This window comes from Bidens hawaiensis, unplaced genomic scaffold, assembly GCF_021521415.1.
Source record: "Bidens hawaiensis isolate Kalapana, Puna unplaced genomic scaffold, B.hawaiensis_p1.1 tig00057628_1, whole genome shotgun sequence".
Lineage (NCBI taxonomy): Eukaryota > Viridiplantae > Streptophyta > Magnoliopsida > Asterales > Asteraceae > Bidens > Bidens hawaiensis.
Window position 1 is genome coordinate 116 of NW_027500377.1, and position 6,031 is coordinate 6,146.

At 33.1% G+C, this 6,031-nt stretch overlaps 1 pseudogene; it reads right to left on the reverse strand.

The window, feature by feature from the left end:
- Nucleotides 1–250: 250 nt before the first annotated feature.
- Nucleotides 251–5,590, reverse strand: LOC143601920 (mitochondrial thiamine diphosphate carrier 2-like; annotated as a pseudogene).
- Nucleotides 5,591–6,031: the final 441 nt, after the last annotated feature.

Below are 6,031 nucleotides of genomic sequence, written 5' to 3' on the forward strand. Positions count from 1 at the left end.
TGCTGTAAATGTTGATGTAAGGTCACGCCCGTCGAACTAAGTATTTTTGCAAGAGATATGCGGAGTAGGTTTGATCCCGTAGGTCACACTCCATGTTAATAAGCTTGATTCAGACTTCTCTTAATTCAGCTTCTGATCTATGACACCAAACAGCAGTATTAAGCGGTTTAAATTTTTTATCTACTCTCCTGACTGTATAGCTAGTTATATGAACTCGTTTTACAAATGCATAAACGACTGACGCTTTAAAGAAATGAATCATTTCTGTTTCCTGAAATTACAATTACAAATTTCAGAATCAATCTCTAAGTTTTATTGAAACTAATCCTATTGCAATCCATTCATTCCCACCGCTACCAAAATTATATATATGACAAAATTATAATCAAGTTAAAATAGATTCCACCCAATCAGATGTATATTTGTATGCAACAAATGTTACGGCCCCAGCAGGTGCAGCCTTCACAATAGAAGGCACGATCCCCTTGTAAAGTCCGGCCCAGCCCTCCTTTTGCATTATTCGCTTAAGTGCATCATACATGTTTCTATAAGCATGAGTCTCAAGCCGAGCCCCATATCTTGGATGTCTTTGCAATCCTTCAATCTGTAAATACATAGCCAGTAAAATGAAATCTTGGGTCAAAACTCAAATTAAATCTTTTATAATATTTGTTGCAAATGCAGAATCTGAAGATGTTGGTATCAGAATTGTAAAAGTATTACCTGAAACCGCTTCTTCACAACATCAAGGGGATGACAAACAGCCTTTAGCACATGATCCAGCAGCAAGCCCACATACAAAAAGCTGAAAACTTGACAAAGATTCTTCGTTTAGTGATGAATCTGCAGACCGACGTGCATTCCAGGCCTAAAACAATAAATCAAGTTGCCTCAGATATTATACAAATTTTTTTTATCTTTTTCAAATACAAAGAAAAAATTTTCATGTTTTCTTAGCCAGGATAGTAGGAAACAAATAATAGCAAGAGAGAGAAATAATGTAATACCATCGTCCAACGTTTAAAGGTGTCGTGTGTACCAAACTGCAAACCAGCATAAGGAACAATCTCAACTAGAGTAGGTGATAATCCAGCATACAGCCCACGAAAACCCCGGGTTTTCATGATGTCAACAAACGCAGACCTCATGTTTGGATATATCTGCATAGATAGAAGATCCAGTTGTGAGAATAAACTATAAAAAAAGTTCAAGATAATTGATGCACTTGTAATTTCGAATGATGTGAAAATATTAAATTAACTATAATATGATTTAAGACTCCTGGGGATGTCTTTGAACACGTGAAAAACTTCTACAAATGAAGCTATCAATATCACACATAAAATTTTCAGGCATCGACTGTGAACAAGTGTAAATCAAACAATACTGCATCAGAAAATGCTCAAAAAAACACACCCGTTGTTCCAAATTTTTTGCCCACAAAGAAAACGCACACAATTGAGATATGTACAGATGCAACGTTTAGTAAGCCCAACTTCAATTCTAACGGTTTAAGATAATATTGACTTGCAAACTATTAACTGAAGATAGGGAATGTAATTAATCGCTGAATGAAAACTAATTGAAATTGTGTATTTCTGATAGTGAACTATTTCGGGACAAATCATCATTACGAGATTCAATGTCAAGATGAGAACATAAAATATATAAAATAAAATAAAAACTTTACCTAAAAAAACTCAAAATATATTCTTTTATCAAACACTAAATAGACATATTACTAAATCAGGTTACTAGGTGAAATATAACATAAAAATGTGTACTATAAATTAAGGGTCTAAACCAGCCAAGCTGAGTCTAGCCCGAGCTCGGGTCATTTGTTAACTAATTCATATACACTTATAATTATTTTTAATATGCATTTTAATCATTATTTTATATAGTGTTATTTAGTTATTTTATCATAACTTTATATGTAAAATTGATTATTATAAAAACTATAAATAATATATCAAACAAAAATCATATATATAGTAGTCTCGTTTAGGCCCACAAGCCAGCTCGTGCTCAATTGGTGAAGCTCAAACTCACTCGTATATTGAACAAGCTTAGTTTTAGCTCGAGCTTAGGCTCGGGCACGTTTAACCTCGGTAATTCGAGCTTCTAGCGAGAGCCGATCTCGAGTAACTCACGAGTGTTTTCGTTCATCATCACCTCTACCATATTGATTTGAAATGATAAAAGCAATACAACTAAAAACATAAACCCACTATTCACATTTTACTACAAATAGCATCCAATAATTAACACTTGCATCATGGGTTGGTCTCATATACACTTAGAATGTTCATTATTTCAAAAGAAGTGAAATAAAGCATATAGAGCTTCAAATTGAGTTTAACTAAAGTTATCCTTCTGCAATTGATAAATGTAAATACGTAATAATAGCATTTTTGTATGTTTCTATGATCATACCTTTGGCCCCCCTTGTGAAGCTAAAATGGTCCGTAGTAGATCAAACGGACCCAACTGTAGCAGCACACCCGGCTAGGGCCCCACTCATGAAAGATAAGTACGGACTTAAATGAATATGATCTTCTGCATGACAAATAGATACATATTTTGGAAGTGTAAGAAAAAAAAGTGATGATCAAGAAAATCAATAAGAATATATATTTCATGTTTACCAAGTTTCATATCCCAAACTGCATCAATTCAATCTAAACTAAATTTAGCACTTTCATACATTCATTGCCATCCAATGAGTTAAATGACAAAAGATAATCACATTATTAGCCTTTTAACTATGATCAATCAAATAAACTGTGCCTCAATACTTTCATAATATAGTATTATAACTTACACGTCAAGATAATTGGTGAGACAATACCAATTTCATACAGTAAGCATCGTTAAACTCAACAACCTTGAAAATCGTAAACACTTCATCGCTCATAAAATCCAGTGTCAATCTAATTAAACTCTGGTAACCTATGAGCCCTGCCTTATACAATAACAAAATCCTATAAACTGACTGCTAAATTTTTAACCAGTCAGACAAGAAGTGTACAGACTAAAAAATGTTTAGGTAAATAAAAAAGATGAACGCTGTTTCAAAGATCCAAATTAATGTATACCCGATTTTGAGGAACCAGAAGCAAATGTCTTCACTTTATGTAACACCGCGAACTGTATGGCAGTGTATGGCATGACCATTAAAAGTGCTGGAAGATTACCACGCCAAAATCCCTGAAAAAACCATGTCAAGCATAAGAAGAAATGAAGAATATAAAGAAACATATAGCTTTTTAAAAGATCAAAAAAAATTTGTAGAACTTATAAACTGTAGCATAAGATGCGGCTCACGTCTAGATAAGATACATGGTAAAAGTAAGTTAGGTACATAAAGTAGGCATAGCCGATACAAACATATGAAAGTTAATTTGCAATGTAACACATATCATAATACAAAGACATTCCTACAAATAATAAATATTTAAATATAAATCGTGCAGCCAAACACAAGAAAAAAATAGAGTGCAAATTGCCTTATCCTCGCAGAGTTCTGAGAACAAAATTCTTTTTATGCATTAGCATATTCAAGGTACAAGAGTTTAGAATACTTTAGCTTATTATTTGAAGTTCAAAAGTATGAGACACAAAACTGAATTATAAGACCATGTACATGGCAAAACAATCATCTGTAAGAAATCATCAAACCTCAGTGTAACAAGCTTCCAACTAGTGTAAACAATAATTAGAGATGTATGATTTCTTAAGAAATCATTTACAAAACAGCAAGCCTAGATAAGATACATGGTAAAAGTAAGTTAGGTACATAAAGTAGGCATAGCCGATACAAACATATGAAAGTTAATTTGCAATGTAACACATATCATAATACAAAGACATTCCTACAAATAATAAATATTTAAATATAAATCGTGCAGCCAAACACAAGAAAAAAATAGAGTGCAAATTGCCTTATCCTCGCAGAGTTCTGAGAACAAAATTCTTTTTATGCATTAGCATATTCAAGGTACAAGAGTTTAGAATACTTTAGCTTATTATTTGAAGTTCAAAAGTATGAGACACAAAACTGAATTATAAGACCATGTACATGGCAAAACAATCATCTGTAAGAAATCATCAAACCTCAGTGTAACAAGCTTCCAACTAGTGTAAACAATAATTAGAGATGTATGATTTCTTAAGAAATCATTTACAAAACAGCAAGCCGTGAACTAATGTACATAAGTCATAACTACCCCCCCCCCATCTTTTGGCCTCCACGAACCGACATAGCAACGATCATATAAGCAATTACTTTCCAAAACTTGAATGATCATCTAAAGCATTGAAGTTACATAAAAGCATCCAGAGTACTAGCATAAAACCCGTACCAAAAAGCCTTCTTCTCTAAAGATATCTTTGGATGCTTGAACCATTCCAGTATATTTTGAGGTGCCATATAAATTTTTGCTAAGCAATGCAAACGAAGTAGTCGGTTCCAGTTGAACCTGCAAACATCATCAACAGCTTTTATGTTTTCAGTTTAACTTGATCCCATATATCAACTAAAAATCAACATCGAAATAGCTTAAAGCTAAAACACTTGCTGCTGGAAAAACAAATCAGAACCTACGATAATTAACCCATAATCGGTTGACTAGAATAAATTTAGTATCTATTTTCCAAAGCCTCTAAGTAATTCGGTTGAGTAAATAAATTTAATGTCCATTTTCATTATGTAATGAAATCAAGAACACTTGCTTTACAGATAAAGTTAACAAAATTCCAAATATTACATTATGCTACTACAGATAAAGTTAGCATTAAAGCAACATACTGCCTCATCAAAGTAGCTTAAACTTGAATCTATTACAAGAATAATAATATGAACTGTCATACTTTATCATTCCTTATTATTCCCAGAATAACATAGAGCTTTACAGGTAGCACAAATAAGTTGAGGAAATAATATTAAACAAAAAGTAGACCTGGAAGCGTATTGTAATAACATCTAGTGGCGAAGTAACGGTGCGAGATATAGCTCCTGACAGCGAGCCGGCCGTGGCATTAATAAAAGCGGTTTTAAGTTGCCCTGGCTCTTCCATCTCCCCAAATATCAGCAAACCTTATGCTAAAGCCTAAATAATAAATACATTAAAATAATTACAACTTGCATCAATTATATTCATATGAATATGAGAATTGGCATCAAGTTCTGAATCAAAAGTAACAGAATAAAATAAGCACAGCTTATATACTAAAACCTATACGTAATAAGAAAAAATAATAATAATAAATAAAAACAAGCATAAATTGGAGGTTGCAGCGGTTATATGGATATGAAAATTAGATTAATTGTATAAGGAATGAAAGAGAATCGAATTGAAGAGGTTGATGATAATAATATCAATATTAATAATAATAAGAGGTTGAATTGGATACCTGAGAAGGAAGGAGAAGAAGAGCAGGGCGGCAGCCGCCATTAATTAATTATTCAAAAGTAAGTCGGAGATGCCAACGGCGGCAAGGCAATTGGGAGACAGACAACTTTTTGAGAGAAGAAGAGGTCGGTCCGATTTGCCTGCCTTCGCGTCAATGCCGTAAATATGTCTGACTCTTGGCTTGGTTTCACGGGTCACCCTTTGGTATTTATAATAATAATAATAAGGTCCCAAAATAGTCATTTGAAAAGAGATTCCAAAATAGTTAAGATTTTCAAAATACTCCCTATAAACTTATCTTCAACGTGATATTGGTAATTGTGACGTGAGATTTGTTAACCACTCACAGTGTGACACGTATAAAGATACGTGAAAGTTACTCCTAAATCTGTCTGCGTCGATAGTTTTCTGGTCAAAATCTTTTTTCTGAAAAACCATGGTTTTCGAATTAAAGTTATCGGCCCCGTTAGTTTTCAAAAGCTATCGGTTTCCGCGTTTTTTTGAAACTCATCGCCTCCGACGCATTTCAGGTGAATTTCATCTTTTTTTGCATAAAAATAAAAGTTGTCAGAAAAGATGGGTTTTGTTAGAAATTATTTAAATTCGATGGTTTTTAT